The sequence below is a fragment of the Lipophrys pholis genome, assembly GCF_963383615.2.
Source record: "Lipophrys pholis genome assembly, chromosome: 18".
NCBI lineage: Eukaryota > Metazoa > Chordata > Actinopteri > Blenniiformes > Blenniidae > Lipophrys > Lipophrys pholis.
The window spans coordinates 734,747-757,177 of NC_137646.1; positions in this window are offsets into that span (position 1 = coordinate 734,747).

Below are 22,431 nucleotides of genomic sequence, written 5' to 3' on the forward strand. Positions count from 1 at the left end.
AATAATAATACGCTCATTATTTCAAAAAGATGTTGTCTCAGTTCCACATGTGGAATCTTATTGGAACAACTTTATTAGTGACCTTGACTGGAAAAATGTGGTGAATTTGCCAGCTGGATAAATGATAAACAATAAAGTAAAAGAAGTATCTTTTAAAATAATCCACAGATTTCATGTATTTTCTTGCAAGGTTTTAAAAAAGACAAAGATATAAATTACTCTTTCTGTAAAGAACTCCCTGAAAATATAATTCATCTGTTTTTGTCTCGCCCCTTTTCTAACAAGTTCTGTGAAGATATTTTCACCTTGATCTCTACTAGTATTGAAACATCTTACAGTCAATGATATTTACTATATACTAATATTTTACTTATCTGTGATTATCCTATTTCTGATATTTTTATACTGTTTTATTCTCATTTTTTTGTATTTGTGAATGTTTTTTATGGACTCATGTGTCTGCAATAAAGATAAAGATGATGATGATGATATGCAATTTTATTTGATTGTAAAGAAAAAAAAATCAGCATTCCAAACTAGTTCTGTGTACAAATGTTTATTCACAAATAAATGTTGACTATGACCTACAGCAACAACAAAAGTTGAGCAAGATGGCTGAGCGGGAGTTCAGAGTGACGGCTCCTCCACTATCTAACTGGCCAGGTTTAAAACCTGTGGTTTATGAGACTGTTGACGGCAAGCTTCTAGTTGAGGACGAGTTTTTAAACGTTCTCCTGGTCAGAATGAGAACAATGAGCCAGGACCATCTTGTTCTAACAGCTTCCAACACGTTGGACTTGAAGTGGATTGAATCCTGAAGAACGAGGCTGTTTGAACTCTGTCCTGACACCAAACAAAGATGTGTGGCTTTTAAAGGAGATCAGAAAAACATCAACAACATTAAAAGTTGCTTCAAGGTTTTGAATGAGTGCAGAGAAAACCTCCCTCGGTTCGTCTCCCACTATTTGGATGAGCTACCGCCTGTCACCTCTAACAGCATAGATTAGTCCAACTTGCTGAGTAACATGGAGCGGCTCCAGAGTGAAATGTCTGCGCTCAGACATGGAGTGAAACTACAAGCTGGTGTCAGCGAGGGGCTGCATGAAATCACCTCCACTACTGAGCACAGAGTTGCTGCTTTTAGTCACCATCTGAAACCAGGACATGACGGAGGGCAACACAGGGCTACGCCCAGCGTCATCGCACATGGCAGTGAGGCCTCACTCCCTGGAGCCTCTACCCTGGGTCAAAGACTGCTGAGGAGGATCTCGGCAGAGTTAAAGTAGAGACTTGGCCGTGATGTAACTTGTCAGCGTATTGACACTGCAAGCAACAGGTCCAGCTCATTTAGACCAGGATACAAAATAGAGCAGTCAAACCTCAGTTGATAACCTTAAGCCACTCCACACACCTTGTAGTCAGTGTTAACATCAGACAGAAGAGAGTATTTCAAGATCAATTCTAACTCTGCAGACCTGAGATCAGATCAAATCAACTGGCATCAATTCAAAATGTCTGATAAACAGAAGAGAGGTTGACATGCAGGAAATATAAATCTGTTTGTTTGTTGATATTTTAGTCTAATTATGACAAACTGAAGGCAGCATGTAAAGAAGATGGATGAAATATATATATAGAATAATCTCCTAGTTTGAGGCACATCACAGCATCCTGGTCTTTTTGTGAGTTGCCAAACCGTCTGTATATTCATCCTCTTTCATTTTGATAACTTTTTCTGAACGATCCACCAAAGATGAGGTCATGATTGTGTTTTTGATTGAGTTTATAGTACTGTGCTAATATTTAGAATGTGAAACAATATATTTAATGAACTAGACCTTTCATGACTGGGCAAAGAACCAGCCAGTGTCATGATCTTGCTCAGTCATGAATTCTTGCATCAATGCTACAATGGGAATCCTGAACCAAATAATGGTGAAAGTCAAATATTGTTGCAAATGTGGGTCAGGATACTCTGATAATCATACATATAATGAAATTATAACTTAAATGTGACTGGTGACTGGAATTGAGGGTCATGAATTTCAAATGATGTCCTGTTGCATATTATGACTTGATTGTAAAATTCTATTGTGTGTATGCCAATATCTTTTTGGAAGAAACGCCTTAAATGACACAATGTAGATAATCAAAAGGTAACAGGCTGTGGGTTTCATACAAGTGTGTAAAGTTATTCTCACCTTTCAAACAGGATGTGTGTGAGGGAGCGTTGGATGTTCTGCCTGAGCAGGTGATCAGGCTGACAGGGCCTGGAGGAGGGCGGGCTGGGTGCTGGTGATGAAGGCAGATACTGAGTTCCATTCCATGTTAAAGCTGAGGAAGGCTTCTGGGATGATGTTGAGACTGCGGGATGGCCAAACGGAGACTCCATTTTCTTTGCTGTGCAGTCTTAAGAGAGGCGGCTCAAGAGGTGCAAAGTCTCGTGATCGGGGTTAATGGCACTTGTAGTCTATTGACAGAAAAGACACAAGACAGAGTTCTTTCGTAGATTATGGTTTGTCAACACGTCCAAAATACATATGAGGTAGATCAAACATTGAGTAAAGAGCCTCTCATTTGATCTCCTTTGTTCTCCTTTGATACAATTTTCACTCATTTGCTCTCCTTTGTTCTCCTTTGATTTCCTTTGATCTCTGAGTGCTAAAATAACTCAAAAATACCTTTGTCAATGCCACGTGCGTTTGCAAAACCAAGCTAGAGGAGGATATTTTGTCTATTGAAGCACAAGAAAAGTTCTCCCTGCTTGGACTCAACATATTAATTGACTTCACTGTGAGAACAGAAGTCAGCAGCACCGATATCATGACTCGAAGAGGTAAGTAACATTGTGTCCAGGACTCTGTGATCTCATTATGTCCCCTAATGTGCTCCATGCTTGACAGTCACAATAGAAAATGGCTGTTTGGTGATCAGATGCTCAGTTTGATAATGAGAAGAAACAAAAGGCTGAGGCCAATAAGAGAAAATCTGTTTTAGTGTTTAATCTTGGGCTTTATTGGAACCATCCCCATTTCCATTATTTTTGGGGAAATAATATTTTTAACAACCCTTCCTATTTTTTCCTCCATTTGTAGATTATTCATTCATTCATTTTCTTCCGCTTATCCATTTCCGGGTCGCGGGGGTGACAGTCTGATAACTGTCACCCAGATCGCATCGCACCATTTAAGAACCTTCCTGCAGGTGGTGAGCCCACGGGAAGGTGGCGCCCGACGTGGGACACGAACCCACTACCTAGAGATTGTTAGTCTCATGCTCTACCAACTGAGCTAGCCGGGGGCATTTGTAGATTACCTTAGTGCAAAGATTTTATTTTAAATCTCATGAGTGCTCAATGTTTATGTTAGGACAGCCCAATGTTGTAATTCAGGATTGTGACTACAGGCTGAGGAATTCAGAACCAAACTTCCACCTCAGGGAACGTGGAGAAAAATAAATCGCTGCCAAATAACAGCTGAAACCTTGCAAACAGGAAAGGTAATTGTCAAAGAAGAGGATGATTCAGTTGAAATTTTTAATCATTAAGAACCAAAAATGCAAAACCGACTTTGAGTACATTCGTCCAAATAATTGGTCAAACCAAGAGAATGTATATGAAAGTGTCAGGCTTCATTATCTCTCAGCTTATCCTTTGCAAATCAAAGCAGCTAACTTGAATTCATTAGAAATCTCTATGTTTTGTTCTTGAGGATGAATGTTTGTAATTTCTTTTAGCATATTCAAGCCCCAGGTCTGACAGGGCCCACAGAGACCGTCCTGGACAGCGTTCCAGGCTCATTGATGGTGATGGAGACGCCATCATGAGTAACAGCTCTCAAAACTTCCAGCGGAAACAGTAAGTGTTGGAAGATTCCCTTGTGATTTCAATTCAATACTCTACTTCCTGGTATGAGGTGAAAAGCCTTCTTTAAAATATGTATGAAAGTATTCAATGAGGATCTGGTTGAACCTCTTGGCAGCTGGTGGTGCAAGAGGTGCAGCTGTTGGTTTGAACAGAAGAAAGTAGAACATCACAGACTAGTTATTCTTCTTGTAAAATAAAGCCCCTCATCTCTAATGAAAGTGTGATTTGAACTGGGTTTGGTTTCTCATTTGTCACAATACAGTTATTGTTCTTTAGGTTTCTTATAGAAATGGTGCATTTTAATTACTGGAATTATATTAGATTTTGAAGGAATTAAGACTTTATTCACTTTATTCATCACAAACAATCTCCATTGAATTTGTCACTTGATACTTTGTACAAAGAGTTTGTATTTTTTTGTGTCATTCATACTCTTGAGCTAAATGTTGTGTAATGACGTGACGTGGGAAATGTGTGTTATTGGAACAGTTCCCAGTTTCAAGAAAAGGACGAGGAAACTGGAGATATAATTACATTGACTTTTCTTCAAGACATCAGAATCAACGTTCAGGAATAGGTTGCTATGACTTTTCTTCACGATTCCGCAAACACTTTCTGGATAAAAAGAAAAAAACATCAAAATAAAAGTCTGATACAAAGTGGATGGAAGAGGCATCTCATGGAGGAGGTCAGAGGATGTTGCCAGCAAGAAACAGGAACACATTTCTTCTGGAATTTTATTGGATTTATTTTATTTTTTTACAATTGATGTTTTGTTAAATTCTACAGATTTTCTGAAGGTGTGTGGATCCTTAAATAGCAAGTTTCAAGAAAGATTGACCAGTTCAGAAATAATTTTTATCAGAATAAATAGTGAATGGTGACATGAGTTAGAGTGTGACTTCCTGTTTTGGAGTGAAATGATCACTGTGTAGGTCTCGTTCCGTCTCCTGTCTGTGCTCAGGGTGTGAATGGGGTTGGTCGGCTCATGGGGCCTTCCAGTGGCTCAAGAATGTCGGAGGAGTGTCTTGTGAGGTCATCTTCTGTTCTCTGACCTTCAGAGCAATTCTACACCCTGTGGGCAAAATATCATTGCATTAAATTCTCATCAGTCACTGAGAGATGCTGATCAGGCAAACGGAACCTGCACCGGGCAACAATAGACATCACAGCATCAAACTTCTACATTAAATCATTTTAAGTTTGGATCAAACCATAAGGACTGGATCGCCTCAGTTCTCCTTGAGGAAACCATGCTGGCTTTGTCTTTGGCTGGGGTGGATCGTTAGGTAGGGCTCACAGCGGATGATCGCTCAGAATCACGCCAGATTTCCTCATTGGATGATGATTTATTGAGTTCACAACTGTATGATTTAATATGTATAATTACATGTGCGTTAGTGTGGTTCTGAAACAGAGAAACAGAATTAAAACATAACTAGCAGAACACAAATGGTCTATAATGCAAGAAACATCCATTTGTCTTCACTATATGCTAGTATAGCAATAGAGCTGAAATAATAACAATAAAGTATAAACATGGCCGAAACTGGCATTAAATAATGAAACAAGGCTGCTCTGTGGACCGAAACAGCTTCAACCATCAAATGGGGAAAAAGAAACCATTCGCAATACAATGGCTCCCTCTGCTGGTCGCATGAATAACTACAACAGGCTGCACCGGGAGGGGTCACGTGACAACGGGTGGACATGCGGGAGGCGGTGCCTTATCGCCAATTAGCTGGATTTACAGCGAATATAAGAGAGATAAATGACAAACTATAGCATCTCCAGAAAGGAAAGTCACGGCACGAGGCCGAGCCAGGCAGGCAAAGCCTGAGCTCACATTTAGCAACGCTAAGCAGACAAAACACTTCCAATCTCGCACCGACAGTAAAGGAACAACAAAATAGCCCTTCTTACTTGTAAAGACACACAAAACAGGACAGATGTAAGCAGGCAGCTAGTCCGTGCTGAGAACAGGAACTACTGGCTAAAGTCTGGGACCGAATGTTAGCAGCCCGCGAGCAGCCTGAGTCATCTTGTGATTGGCTAAAAGTCCAGGTGAAGCGAGGAGTCTTCCAAAGGGGAGAGAGAGAGTCAACAGAGAGTGTCTGATGCTGAGCGGCCACAAGGGGGCGTTTTTCACAATAAAGTAGCAGTCTTTGTCCTGGTGGTCCACCGTCCTGCGTGTCTCACATGTCCCTCATTTTACCAGGAAGTGTCAACAAGTTAGAGATTTCTTTCACACTGGAAACCGGCCAAATAAGACATCGTGGCTAAACCCTAAAGACACAACAAAACATGTTTACGAGAACCAAAATAATCAAATCTTGTTATTTAGATGTCTTATGAATCCCAACAAAACACGTCCTCAGGTGTAATTCTAATGATGCTCTTGAATGTTGTAATAGATATTCGTGTTTCCAGCTCAAGAAACAAGCAAACACATTGAACAGAACTCAGTACCAACTTTGTTAGTGAGACACATAGGCGTAGGAACCGGGGGGGACGTCCCCACCAATATTGGAGACTTGCGCATTTGTCCCGCCCAATAATCATCCCGCGGAGGAGAAAAATATTTGATTTTGAAATTTTTAACTGGTGTGCTGTTATTTTGACGGTGCAGTACACCTATCTGCCACTGCCCCGCCCCCTCCCTCACCCCCTCCCTCAGATATTTAATAAGGGGACTTCTTATGAAGGAGGTCAAACGGTCTGCAGGGAACCTTCCCACGAATATGGCTTGTTTATAACATCATGTTGTTGTTTACATTCATATTTAGAAAGTAGATCTTCTGAATGAAATCCTCTTAATCCTGAGATGCTCATTGCTCCTTTAATTACCTGCAAACTTTGTCAGTGTTCCCAAGTATCGTCAAAGCTTGTCAAAGTGTTTTGTCCTCTTATTCCAGTACAACGTCCCCACCAAAGAAAAGGAGGAAACTGCAGCAAGACTTGCTTTGTTTTTTTAAAGAGTAATGTCAGTATGAGTAATGTTACTCTACACAAGGAGAACATCGAATCACTCCAACATTTATCAACGAGTTTGACTTTATATGAGACATTATGTGTAAAATGTTTCATCAGGAGAATGATAGAACATGGAGGTCTTCTAATAGAGTGAGAACCTTTACTGTCAGGGCCAAGTTCTGCTCTAAACACAGTTCATGTGTCCGGGACAATATACATCTGCAACCCTGTTCTTAAAAGTCTTTATTCTGTAGGACAAAAACCTCAACATATATTTTTTAAGCTTTTGTAAGTCAAATACTGATCGTGTTGTTGGGGTCAGCGTTTGATCAGAATATGCAAATTACCCTAGTGATAGGCTACCGGAAGGTTCTACACCGTCAGAGGTAATTTACATATCAAAGAATCGCCAAACAGAAGTAAATTGTTATTTACGGGTTGACAATTACTGATCACTAGCGGTAGACCACCAAAGTAATGGATTACTGGAGTAATAGATTACTAAGGCAATGTACCAAGTGTAAGTTATGCAAAGCTATAAAGGTTGATTAAAGTAAATAGTCAGTTGTCGGCCAACAGCTTTGAGCTAAAAAGGATTGCTTGACGGGAGGAACCTCCACAGGTGCCAGATCGCTAAGGCGGTCCACCAGTGACGCGACCTGTCAACAGGAGTGACTGGTCACTCCTTTGTTGACAACTGCGGGTCAGTGGCGTGAACTACCGAAGCGTCTGTGGACCCACAGGAGGTGACTCACTGAAATAACCTGGGAATAACTCAAGCTGCTAAGGCGCTACAAATGGCCATTGACCAATCAATGAACAACTGCACTTGATTACGAGTGACGATTAACTTACGGAAAGCAATCTATGATTCAAGTTATCAATGAAACAAGCCTGTGATTTGTAAATCAATAACTGAAGGGAGGCTAAATTATCTCAGTGGCGTGAACCACCGAGGGTGATCTGCAAGTAAGTTAGAATGAGTTGTTAATTAAACAAATTTGGTTATTTATTTAATAACAATCGGAAGTAATCAAGAAGCAGTTGGAATTAATTAAGTAAAGTCGTGATTTACTAATTAATACAATGAGTTATTTGAATGCGCTAAACCATTGAAATGAATTAAATGCAGTTAGGATTATCAATTGGATAAACTTGCGCTTTATGAATTAATAATACTGGATAATTGGATGTTGAGATGCAAGAAAACCACTTAAAAACGATCAAAAGCAATCTTGATTATTAATTGAATAAATTGATTAATTTATTAATTAGTAAAGAATACAAATTATCTATCTGCAATGAAGTCAATGAACAATAGCTTTAGAGGCAATTCAAGTTGTGATTAGGTTAACTGGGTAACAGATCAATCAATAATAGTGTGAGTAATTAACCACGTAAAATGCGATAAAACACTTAAAAATGATTTAAAAGCAATGCGGGTTATCCCTGCAGAAAACCTGCATTCATTCGCCAACAGCTCCTAGGTGTGTTAAATTACCCAAAGTGTTAAAATCATTGAAATTGATTTTAAACCATTCAAACTATTAATTAATTGAATATTACCGTTACTTAATCAAAGTCGGGGCACCAGCTGAAGTTAGGGTCTTAACTTAACATCAGTCTTAAAAGAAAGGTTCAATTAAAATGGTTAAATTATTATTTCTGATTGAAATGATAATCGCACTTTAACTGAAGCAGGAAAGGAAGGCTGTAAATCTGAGCACTGACTGTTACAACCAGCAATTGTCACCAAAAAGCACACAAAAACCACCAAGAATCGTTCAATTCAACTATTAAGTGTTTATTAACAAACGTCTATTCCTAAATCATCAATCTACGAATCACATCTAATCAATAAACATCAAGCAAGATCTCATAAAACAACACAATACAAAACGAAAGTCAGCAAATAAAGTGTGTGTGTGTGTGTGTGTGTGTGTGTGTGTGTGTGTGTGTGTGTGTGTGTGTGTGTGTGTGTGTGTGTGTGTGTGTGTGTGTGTGTGTGTGTGTGTTCGAGTGTGGAAAAGCCGTGTGGGTGGAAGTTTGTGGAGCGAAGGGGGCGTGAATGGGTTAGGATGTAATGACCACAAACGTCCACCAGAGTGAGGTAGACGTCAGCGGTCCTGTGCAATCACCCAATGTGGCCACTAGATGTGCGACGGTGCGCAGGGCGGGTGTAATGACTTAATGCAACCACCAGATGGCGGCATGAGCGGTTGCAATTACCCACGCGACTACCAGAGGGCGCCGAACGGTTCGGCGACTCAGTGGGGAATGGGTGTGATTACCCCCACCGGTCACCAGGGGCGCTCGGCGTGCTCTGCCTGGGATAGCGTGACGTCACTGAGCTCCGTGCACGGGCCGTAGCCGTCGGGAGCGCGCCAGATTTCTCGTGGCTGAGAAATCCGAGCTGCAGTGAACTACACACGGTCCCAGGGACGCAATGAAAGGAGGCACTCGGGTGCAGCGGCGGCTCTACCGTGCGCGGGTTAGTGTACAGAGGAGGAGAGGAAAAAGGAGAGAGAGGAGAAAGAGGAGGGGGTGTCTGACTATGTACGCTGACGCGACCACCTCAGCTTACACGTACAGAGTCCAAAAATGGCTGTTCAGGCAGATATAGACTCTGGGAGCAGAAGCGTGAGCTGAGGTTGAGGAGGCTCGCGCGTGCGTGCGGTGATTCGCGTGGATGGCCGTCCACGCGTAGACACAAAAGTACTCAGAAACAGGGATCGGCGTCCCAAAGTTACAAGTACCAACAATAAACACACAGCAATAATAATATCACGTTATTCTAATTCCTGCCCAGACTCTAAGCCTCACTTGGTTGGACGAGGGGGAAAACGTGCTTCCGTGGCCAGGTGAAATCCGTCGATTTGTGGCCGCGGGCGTTTTTCTGGCGTCCCAGAAAGTAGAAAACCTGACGTGGACTACGGAGGGGAAAACCGTAGTGTGATCTGAGGGGCGATCAGCCGCTTCTTGCGATGAGGGGGAGTGAAGAAGCGATGTTCAGGTCGGTCTGCAGGTGAGCGTGCCGGTGCAGCGGCGCTCGGACTCCGGAGGAGGAAAAAAAAAGAAGAAAACAAAAATAAAGGGAATTCCCGCTTTCTTGAGCTCGTCCAGCGAGGTGAAGAAACTCGGGCCCGGTCCAGGTGAGTTAACATGAGGCGCTTTGTCTCCTTACGAAAAGGTGCGTCTGGGTTCACGCGATTTCGTTTTGGAAGAGGTGGATCTTCCTCCCGGGCCTGAATTTATACCGTTATGATGTCTTCCTGGCTCCCCGCTGCGTTGGCCGTGGTTTAGCCAATCCACGCGGGGTTGGCATGCGCGTCACCGGGCCAGTGACGCGGTGATGACGGGGTTTTGGGTCCCCCTGCCGTTGAGCTGCAGTGCCGCAGCTAGCGGAGGGGAGGGCACGGGGGCCCCCCCAGGGGGGGGTCATGTGATCAATGGCGAATTTTCCAGGGTTGAGCACATGGTTTCTTTGTTCAACGTTTGCCGAGGACGTTTGGGGTTCCCTAGTTGGTCTCGTCTCACAGCCTTCACCCTGATGATGTTGTTTGGTTGTCCAAGCCTTTACCATCCAGGCCAACACTGTCAACAAGTCCAAAAACACACTGGAAACAAATCACGCTCCAGTAAATGGTTGGGAGGTATCGATTCAAGCCGACATTCATGTTCCCGATACACCTAAACAATGGACCTCAGTAGGTCACAAGATCAGACAATGGAAGTTGATTTGGGAAGAAAACATGTTCGGAAATAAACCACAGAGTGCCTCTTCGTAATGAAACAATGAGTGCTCGTGCTCGACAATGAAATCGATTTCTCAAATAATGCAAACAGAACTGCTAAGTACAGTGGACACTCCTTGAGAACCCTGCACTTAGCAGAGTGGCGCAGCGGAAGCGTGCTGGGCCCATAACCCAGAAGTCGATGGATCGAAACCATCCTCTGCTAGCGACAGTTCAGGTTTTCTCCTCTTCCAAGTTTTCACTGTCAAATAACCATGTTCAAGGATCCAACACTTGCTGCAAATCAAGATTCTCACTGGAATGGCTGTGAATGAGTGCAAAACAGCAACGCTTGTTAACAATGGTCTTGATTTTGTGTAATGAAAGAACACCATTCTGATGTTGCTCACCCATGGACAGTCATGGCGTCAGAATTGGACGAGCCCTTAATCCAAGCTCATTCAGGTAGTGTTGCCGAGTCATCCAAGGTGTGGGATTAAGACTCCAGTCTCTGAGGAGGCATGGCTGCAAATCCCACTGCTGCCAGTTCAAGGCTTTGAATGGAATTAATTGCTCAAATCAGCCAGTAATGATTCACTGCCATCATTTATGGTCCTGATATGTTGGACACTTGTCACACCCCTGTGAATTTCACCCCAGAAAACCCTTCAGGCTCAAACTGGTCATGCTTAATTTTCCCCCTCTGCACCGGTAACAGTGAGTGAGTGCACTAAATATTACCTCCGACATAACACCAAATAAAAATAAGAATGGCACCAAAAAAAAACCATTCTCAATCACACTCAATACTGTTGCTAGCTCAGACATTGAATACCTAACAAACAGTCTGACAGATATGCTAAAAACAACGCTAGACGACATAGCTCCTCAAAAAATGAAAATGAAAAAACAGGAAAAGTCCTCCCCATGGTTTAACTCATCAACCCGCGAGCTTAAACAACGCTCCCGTAGATTAGAAAGAACTTGGCGTTCAACAAAAACAGACCTAGATTATATAGCCTGGAAGGATAGCTTCAAAACTTATAAGAAAGCTCTGAGTAGAAGTAGAACTAATTACTACTCATCCTTAATAGAGGAAAACAAAAACAACCCTCGGTTTCTTTTCAGTACTGTAGCCAAACTGACCAAGAACCAAAATAGCGTTGAGCCCACCATTCCTAACAATATATGTAGTGAGGACTTCATGAAGTTCTTTCAAAATAAAATTACAACGCTTAGGGATAACATCCATCAAACCCTACCGTCCGTTAGCCCCATAACAGAGGAACTGGTTAAACCTAACAGTCATCTGGAATGCTTTCAGCAAATACAACTAGTCGAACTAAATTCCCTTATTTCTTCTGCTAAACCAACTACTAGCCTGTTGGACCCAATTCCTACTAGAATTCTGAAAGAGGCACTGCCACTAATTAATAATTCTATACTCGCAATTATTAACCAGTCTCTATCAATAGGCTATGTGCCCCAATCCTTTAAACTAGCAGTTATTAAACCTCTCATTAAGAAGCCAAACTTAGACACAAGCCTTCTCTCAAACTACAGGCCCATCTCCAACCTTCCTTTCCTGTCAAAGGTTCTGGAGAAAGTAGTGGCTAAACAACTCCAGGATTATCTGCAGGAGAATAATCTGTTAGAGGACCTTCAGTCCGGCTTCAGAATGAACCACAGTACAGAGACTGCACTGCTAAAAGTTACTAATGACCTTCTAACGGCCTCAGATAGAGGTCTTCTATCGGTTTTAGTTCTTCTGGACCTTAGTGCCGCATTTGATACTGTCGATCATAATATACTTTTAAGGAGATTAGAAGATGCCGTCGGCATTAAAAACTTAGCCTTAAACTGGTTTAAATCATATTTATCTGACCGCTTTCAATTTGTTCATGTAAATAACAAATCTTCAATGCATGAACGGGTCCGGTGTGGAGTACCACAAGGCTCCGCCCTCGGACCGATATTGTTTAATCTCTATATGTTACCACTCGGAAATATTATTAGGAAACACAGCATTAACTTTCATTGTTATGCAGATGATACTCAGCTATATTTATCAATTAAAGCCAATCAGGCCGACCAACTTGTTAAACTAGAGTCCTGTCTCAGGGACGTTAAGTCCTGGATGTCTATCAACTTCTTAATGCTCAACACATCCAAGACTGAGGTTCTAATCCTAGGTCCTAAAAAGCTCAGGGATAACTTTTCAGACAGTCTGATTAGGTTAGATAATATTACCTTAACCTCTAACAGTGATATTAGGAACCTGGGTGTTATTTTTGATCAGGATCTGTCCTTTATTTCCCATGTTAAACATGTCTCCAGGACAGCCTTCTTCCATCTAAGGAATATTGCAAAAATTAGAAACTTCTTGTCCTTCAAAGATGCAGAAAAAATTATTCATGCCTTTGTGACTTCAAGATTAGATTATTGTAACTCCCTAATGTCAGGATGTCCAAACTCCTCTGTTAGAACCTTACAGCTAGTGCAGAACGCTGCTGCACGTTTACTAACCAGAACTGGAAGAAGAGAGCACATCTCCCCAGTCTTAGCATCCTTACACTGGCTTCCAATTAAATCTAGAATAGAATTCAAGATCCTTCTGATCACATATAAAACTCTTCATCAGAAGGCTCCGTCCTATATCGAGAAACTTCTAGAAGTTTATCACCCTCCACGAGCCCTTCGCTCTGAGGATGCAGGACTGTTGGTAATCCCTAAAGTCCATAAAAGTAAAACAGGAGGCAGGAGTTTCAGCCATATGGCTCCTTTACTCTGGAATCAACTACCAGCCTCGGTCCGAAAGGCCGACACCATTAGTTTATTTAAGAGTAGACTAAAAACATTCCTATTTGATAAAGCTTATCCTTAGGAATAAAATAGGAATAAAATAGGAGCACTAAGTTGAGCTGCTATAGGCCTAGACTGCTGAGGGGGTTTTTTCTCTCCCGTTAAAGGGAGGAACTCTACATTTGGAGGTTCTGTTTCTTGTCTTTCTTTCTTTCTCTCTGTGTAACAACATTACTGTAGACACCAGACACTGCCGCCGTCTTTTTTATCCCTGACAGGAGGAGAGCAGGATCCAGGGGATCAGACCCAAGACTCACAGAGTGGAGTTACGACGGTCCTACTACCCGACCCCACCACAGCACCGGGACCCCCCCACAGCACCGGGACCCCACCGCAACGGCACGGCCCTTAAACTCCAGACTGAGATTGGCTCATCATCAGACCAACGCTCATCATAGACTTTTCTTAGTATTTGTACTTATCTGGCCTGTCTGCCACTCTCTCTCTCCCTCTTCTTTTCCTCTCTCTCCCTGTCCTATCCCATGTACTTCTCCCCCCAACCGGTCAAGGCGGATGGCCGTCCTTCCAGAGTCTAGGGTCCGCCCCACGGTTTCTTCCTGAAGAGGGAGTTCTTGAACTTCTCTCCATGCGAGGGAGTTTTTCCTGGCCACTGTTGCTTGTTACACCTGCTTGCTTTGGAAGAGTTTAGTTGGGTCCTGTTGTACTCTATCATTGTAAGAGCGCTTTGAGATGTTTGTTGATGTGATTTAGCGCTTTACAAATAAAATTGAATTGAATTGAATTGAATTCACACATCTTACTGTGTCTCACTCACCGCTGAGTGGAGGTAGGCATGATTTGGCTCTGTAATTGTCCACCTTGTACAGACAGCACCTTTCATCGGCTGCTCATGCTGCTCTAACAGAGTTTAACAATATATTGATCAGCATGGAGTAATTACCATCACTAATCAATATAACGTCACTCAGAAGTTAATATTTGTCTCTCACCCAGCAGATGGATGTAGATCATGCAGCCCTCTTAACTTTTTCCAAGTTTTCAGATCAGCACGAGGCAGCATCCGCCTCTTTTCTGAGATCACTTTATTTCTGGAAAACAAAGTTTGCAGAGGTCTCGCAGAGGTTTTGTGATAGGTTCGTGGAGGTTATCAGAGCATTGTCGAATTTGGCCCTTCACAATAAAATTCACGATGATTCACTTCATCGTTTGTTGAAGTATTTTCGTCCAATTTTCTCTAATCATGATAGTTTTAAGATTTTAAATGAGATTTTATCCAATATTTACATATGTGTGATTATATCCTATGCTATTTATAGCAATATTTTTTCTTAATTAACACGTTATCTGTTTTTTAACCTATGTGTAAATCTACTACTATGAATTGATTATTTATTTCCAAATAACACCTAACGTTTTTTAAGAGATTAATAATTTTCCTAATGAACTATTTAAGTGGATAATAATACTTTTCCGTAATATTTTAGAGCCTGGGCTCCAGAAGCCACATTTATTTGAGGACATCTTGGCAGGAGAAGACCTCTGACATGAGAGCCGATTGAAAGCGATCAGGAAAAATGATGTCCTTTAAGAAGCATGATCTGAATGATGGCATTCAAATGTGATTTTCAGATCGTAGTCAGTGTTTGCAAAGGATGACAATTAGGAAGGACAAATTAATGTGCTGAATGTCAACTTGAAAGCTGCGCAAATAGGACTAAAAGTATTTTAGCCAGAGTTGAACTCTGTTTGGAGTTTTAGAAAAAAAAACATACTTTATGCTTCTGCTGGTATAATCTGTTATGGGTCGGGTTTCCATCGCAAGATTTTGGGAATTTTCCGCAAAATAATGTTGCAAATGCCCCGGCTAGCTCAGTTGGTAGAGCATGAAACTCACAATTCCAAGGTCGTGGGTTCATGCCCCTCACTGGTCACCACCTTGGCTCTTAATTGGTGCAATGCAAACCCACGACCCGGAAAGGGATTAGCGTGAGAAGATGGATATTCATAAAGGCCTAATTGGGAGCTTGAGTCTTCTTAATCACGACAGCAGATGAACAAATCAAGTGCAAAATATAAATAAAAGTATATATACAAATTGATTTTTGACCAATTTTAAAGTTTTGCTACATTTTCTTCCTGAAATCCACTTTGAAATCCTACCCCCTGTTGGGATCAGAATAATCCTGTTTTTTGGGATCCAGATCCAGATCCTACTGAAATGTTTTGAACAACAAAAATTGAAGGTTCGATCCAGATTAAAACTAGGATTGGATTACATGATCTAATCCGATCTCAGAATCATTCTTTCCCTTTGGAACAACCCATTTCAAGATTTGATCCAATCCCATAACCAAAATCCAATCAGATTACCTTTGAACAACTGGCCCCAAGGTATTTCTGAACTATGTACAGTAACGTGGCCTCATATTTTATAGCACCATCTTCCTCTCCTTCATCCTCACAAACCTTTCAGCCACCTCCTTCTTATCAAGCACAACGTCTCTCTATGGAGAGCAAAGTGAGCTTTGAGAGTCTGGCCTCCTTCATGCCCAGAGAGAGTTTTGAATTCATTTCAGGCTGAAACTGCGTTCTGCATTTGCACTAGTGACTGACTGGTATGTCCTTTCCATATGGCTGCAGATGATGAAGGGCAGAACAGCTTCTGTGGTGTTCTGTGGCAGAGAAATAAAGAAATCCATCCCAGACCTGCTCAGCTGTATTATGGCTCTTATATTGGTAGAATCATTACACATTACACTCTAGAATCATTACACTCCTATGAATATAATCTTTGGGCCTCCATTTTGTCTCTTGCTGCCGACTCGTATCGTCTCCATAATAGAGGACAGATGCTGCAATGAGCTCCATGGATCCAAACCTTCCTCTGCTACTGAGACTTTCTCTACTATGTCTTCCAGAACTTTCCCAGGGAGGCTGTGAAGTGTGATACCCTGATGGTTCTATCTGCTAACTCTGTTTGGTGATGTCATAGTGATGTCATAAAAAATGGAAAAGATCTAAGTGACAACATTCCGTTCTTCACTTTGATCTCCACTCTCTCTCTCAACAACAACATTTCACATATATGGTACAAATTCAGCTTTTATACATTTTACACCTCACTTGGGTTTGAGGGAATCACATCCAGAACAAGACGGAACACAGGAGCCATCTTGGATGGGTCTACTTTCCTTTACAGAGATCTGGAGGCTTTTGCATACATTATTGTAGAATAATGTGAAGGTTCCAACAACGACAAGGGAAATGTTGTCTGTGAAGTTAGCTAAAGGGTTTAAAGCTAACCAGGAGTTGAACCTGGAACCTTCTGAGCAGTAGACAGACATGTTCTCCATTTCACCACCAGCTCCTTGGTAAGGTAAGTTTTCACATGTTTGTAACTGTTTATATTTATAATACTGAAGCAGAAACTAGTAGAAAAAGCCTTTGACTCTCAAATTGTCATGAAGTTGTTTTTGTTGTTCTGGTGACGTCACAGTGTCCGATTGCTTTCTACTGGAATTCTACTGTCACATTTCCATATCTGTTTGATGTTCCATTAACAAGAAGTAGCAACAACACGACTGCTGGACCATGTTGACTGTATCACTGACACTCGTTGGGTGTCTTAGGACCCATAACCAGGTGGATGGAGAGTCTTCACTGCTTCTTGAGGAAGTTTGAGTTAGCACAATGGAAACCAAGCTGATCCGTGTCAAAATTTCACCTGTGTATAGTCCTGGGGAATTTTTTGTCCTGGCCAGAAGTCTTAGTTGCCACCCTTCGATAGCTCAGTTGGTAGAGCGGAGGACTGTAGTGGTCAACATTGACATCCTTAGGTCGCTGGCTCGAAGGAGTACTTTTTATAAAACTGAGTATGTAGGATTTAGAAGAGCAAGTTGACTTTGTAACATAAATGTTGAGTTGGAAGCTCAAACTTCAGTGTCACGACAGTCCTCAAGAATTCAAAGGAAGCTCTCTGAAGTCGTGAAATTTATCAATGATGCACTTTTAATCTGAGGATCCACCGTTGAAATCCAGAGGCTTTTCAGAAACATGAGTCAGCACAATGTAAACTATTGATGAGTGTCTTTTCCACTGGAATTTTTTCTCCCCTGTCAGGAAACACAGTTTCCACCCTTCGATAGCTCAGTTGGTGGAAGCAGATCCTGGATTCATTTGTCAGAATGACTCTGAGCTGATGTTCATTCAAGACTTTTGAGGCGTTACAATGAAGGAAAGTTCTCCTCAGGACTACGTCAACTAGGTGGATGGAGAGTCTTCACAGGTAGTTGAGGAAGTATGAGTTAGCACAATGGAAACCAAGCGGATCCTGTGGTGATCCAGTAGTTAGCACAGGGGTTCTGATGTTAAATTTCCATATCTTCATGAAAATTCAGCTCATATAGGCCGAAATAGCTCAGCTGGGAGAGTGTTAGACTGAAGATCTAAAGGTCCCTGGTTCAATCCCGGGTTTCGGCAAAGAGTAGTGGTCATAATGGAAGCAGTATAGACTCTCTCTCTCAGCAACAACATTTCACATATACTGTACAAATCCAGCTTTTATACATTTTACACCTCACGTGGGCGTGAGGGAATCACATGCAGAACAGGATGGAACACAGGAGCCATCTTGGATGGGTCTACTGTCCTTTACAGAGATCTGGAACCTTTTGCATGACCAATCTGATTCTAGACAGACCTGAAAGCTAAAGGAGCAAATCATAATGCTGAAGTCTGAGTCAAAATGAAAGACTTGCTGAATTGCTTCAGCTTGGTTCAATTAGTTATAAAGACACAAGCGGGACATTACAACGAGGTTTCTCTCATAAAAAGTCCATGAGGTGAAGAGCAGAGATCAGCCAAGCCTCCAACACAAAGTCTCAGTCTCTTTTGAAATTTAACACGAAGAGATCCTGGTTGATGACCAAAGTTAAAACCATTTGTAGGAGAGGAGAGTCACCTTCCCGTGGGCTCACCACCTGCAGGGAGGTTCTTAATCGGTGCATTGTGATCTGTGTGACGGTGTTCAGATTGTCACCCCCGCGACCCGGAAACGGATAAGCGGAAGAAAATGAATGTTGGAGAGGGTCAAGGTAACTCCAAGTGCTCATCTGGGAATTGAACCCAGGACCTCTGACACCCAAAGTGAGAATTATACTCCCAGACCAACGAGCCAACATGTTCAAGAAGCTAAAGGACTCAACTGATTGTCATAAATAAGGCAGGAGATCAAGACTCCTGACAGCCTTGACAGAGCTCCTGGAATGACCACATCCTGACAAAAGTAAAATGAAAACATTAATCATGGCCGACCTTGAAGAAATGAAGCTGAAGGTTCAACTGCTATTGGAGGATTTGTAACTTTATGGTCCATTTGACCTGAAGCAGTTTTCAGGTTTGTGAGTGAGTTCTGTCAGAGCCTCTGAAGCTTGTGTGTCTCCATCAGGATTCATTTTAATACATGGCTTACTGCCATGAGGACAAGTTCTCTTTGACATTTAAAATGGAGACGGGTCTGATCTGATGTGTTAGCATTGGTGGTTCAGTGGTAGAGTTGTCCCCTGCCACGCTGGAGGCCTGGGTTTGATTCCCAAGTCAATGCAACTAATAATTACAATACAGCCATTTATAATAGTGGTGCCTTGCTCATGCAGTGTGAGCAATCCACCACAACAATCCCTTAACTCCGTCAGGAAAGTGAACCCCAGCCTCCTGTGTGACAGGTGGAGATACTCACAAGTAGTGATGCTAAATGAAGCCTCATGAACCATGTTCTTAATTTTCTCACCACCAGATGGCAGTGTTGGTTTGAAGATAGATCCTACAGTACTGGCAATGAAGTGTGTTATAAACGTTTGTTGAAGAGACAGCGCCATCTAGTGGCTACAGAAAATAAAGACAGTGGTTCATGAAGCTTCATTTGGCCAGTATGGGGATTGAACCCATGACCTTGGTGTTATTAGCACCACACTCTGACCAACTGAGCTAACCGGCCCACGATGGTGAAAACATCTACTTTCTTTCTTCCAATATTTGTGTTGAATGTGATTGGAAATGTTTTCTATACAAGAGCAAAACAAGATGTGAAACAAAAAAAGAAACCATCAGTCATTCATCCAAATCTTCTGCATCATGGATCAACCAGCAGCAGAAAACTAGTCAAGACTTTGTCTTCATGGGACAGCTTCATTGTTGACAGCTTTTTAATCACATTTCAATGATTTTGACGCATATTTGGCTTTATTTATTGTGTTTTAAGTTGCTGTGATCTTAACCAGAAGTGTTTTTATTTTTTAGTGTTTATTACATGCAGTGGTTTTATTTCCCATTGCCCCTGAAGGCAACACACACACCACCGGACCACAGAAGAACACACAATCATGTCCAAACTACACTTCTGGGTTAACTTCAGTGTTCGTTCCATAAAGTAACGTAACAATCCTGAAAATATCTCTACTTCGAGTGGCGGCGTTCTCCTCCTTTCCTGAAGTACTTTATGTTTCACTCCAGGAGTTCTGATCCATCTGGAGCTTTATTTGCTTTTTAATTGCACATAGTGGAGGATGAGGATTTTTACATCATTTAGACATCATTTTAATTTTAAAAAGAACTCCTATTCTCACCATGATGTTCATTTTAATAAAAAAAAAAACAACACAATTTTTCCAGGTGAAGTTCGATTTAATTTGAAAAAAAAAAAATCATATTTCCACCTTTTTGTTCACTTTAATATAAAAAATAAATAAAACACTCCTGTCCTCCAATAGAGACCACAGAAGAATTCAAACTCATCATCCAGGACAAAGCAACACTGTTGCTGCAACAAAATCCAGGAAGGATTGCTGCAGAAAATGAGCGACTCTGTTAATGAGCCACTTTGTGAGATTCTACAATATTAATTCATGGGACAATAGAAACACTGTGATCAGTCAGTTTCACTTTATTACAGCACAGACGTTTCAGGCAGAGCTTCCTCACTGCTCTTCCTTTACTTGATATTTTCATTGAGTTCTTTTGAGGCTCCGCCCCCCGTGTGAGCCTGTTTGTTTGTTGGAATATTAATTCCTCACTGTGACGGCAGCTTTTGTTGTCCTGGCGTTACTATGTTGTATCACTGGATCAAGGTGACTGTTACTCAATACTACACTTATTATACAGTTCTTTACATGTGTGATCAGAGTCCTGCCCTGATCAATTCCATAGACCAATATAAAGTCACAGTGATAGCGCCACCTGGTGGATGGACAGGAAGTTCTGCAGAATGACACAGTATTTCAACTTTGTTATCATATTGTATGATGAAACAATATCTCAACATTCTTTTTTGACTTTATATCAAATTGCATGAAAAGAAACAAACTCTTATTTTATTTTGTCACAAGTGGCCCTAAAACTCTTCTGTAGTAACAAGTTGGTCTGAGTTTCTTAAAGAAACAAACATATCCAACAATGTTTTTACAGTTTGGATGTGATATTATCAAATAGTTCTGTCAATTCTTAAAAAAAAGAATCTAATGATGATGTCATCACCAAGGTTGTGAAAAAGAACAATAACAAGCCTTTCATTACAAAGTAGATGGGAGAGGCACCAGATGGAGATCAACGGAGATCAAAGCCGGATGAGATCTTTGTTCTGAGCATCTCCATGGCAAAAGGCACTGATCTCCTTTGATCTGATAAGAGATCAGCACTGGAACCATGGAGACGCTGAGATCAAAGGAAATCAGCTTTATTCAATCTTCAGCATTCACACTTGCATTTTCCTCTGGAAATACAAACCTCTAGTAATTATTATTATCATAACAGGTCTCTGATATATGGAGGAGTCAGACCATTCAAGGCTTTAAAAACAAGCAGTAGCGTTTTAAAATCTCTTCTAGAACTGACAGGCAGCCTGTAATGATTCTACCAATATAAGAGCCATAATACAGCTGAGCAGGTCTGCGATGGATTTCTTTATTTCTCTGCCATGTGTAGTGAACTAGAAATCAAGCTCAACACCACAGAAGCTGTTCTGCCTCTGACCAGTCAGTCACGAGTGCAAATGCAGAACACAGTTTCAGCCTAAAATGAATTCAAAACTCTCTCTGGGCATGAAGGAGGCCAGACTCTCAAAGCTCACTTTGCTCTCCAAAGAGAGATGTTTTGCTTGATAAGAAGGAGGTGGCTGAAAGATTTGTTAGGATGAAGGAGAGGAAGATGGTGCGATAAGATATGAGGCCACGTTACTATACATAGTTCAGAAATACCTTGGGGCCAGTTGTTCAAAGGTAATCTGATTGGATTTTGTTTATGGGATTGGATCAAATCTTGAAAATGGGTTGTTCAAAAGGGAAAGAAAGATTCTTAAATTGGATTAGATCATGTAATCCAATCTTAGTTTTAATCTGAATCGGACCTTCAGTTTGTCTTTTTCAAAACATTTCAGTAGGATCTGGATAACTTTGATCCCAAAAAACATGATTATTCTGATCCCAACAGGGGGCAGGATTTCAAAGTGGATTTCAGGAAGAAAATGTGGCAAAACTTTAAAATTGGTCAAAAATTAGTTTGTATATATACTTTTATTTATTTTTGCATTTGATTTGTTCATCTGTTACAGTATATCCATTTTCTCCCACTTATCCCTTTCCGGGTCACAGGGGTTGTAGTGTGAGCACTGTCACCCAGATCACATTGCACCGACTAAGAGCCAGTGGGAAGGTGACGCCCAGTGAGGGGCATGAACCCACTACCTTGAGATGAAGAGTCTCATGCTCAACCAACTGACCCAGCCGGGGTATTTGGAACAGCATTTTCCGGAAAATTTCCAAATTCTTGCGATGGAAACCCGAACCATAACGTACTATACCAGTCCATTCCGGCACTTTTTGTGTGGTGGAAACACACCATAAGTGACCTGAGAGGAGTGATTGGGAAGAACGTCTGGCCTGAAGGTTATCAGGAACAACACACAGAAAACCTTACACTGCCCTTTGAGGAATTGAACCCTCGTCTCCTCAAAAAGCAATAAAGTGGGTTAATCCTGATGTAAAA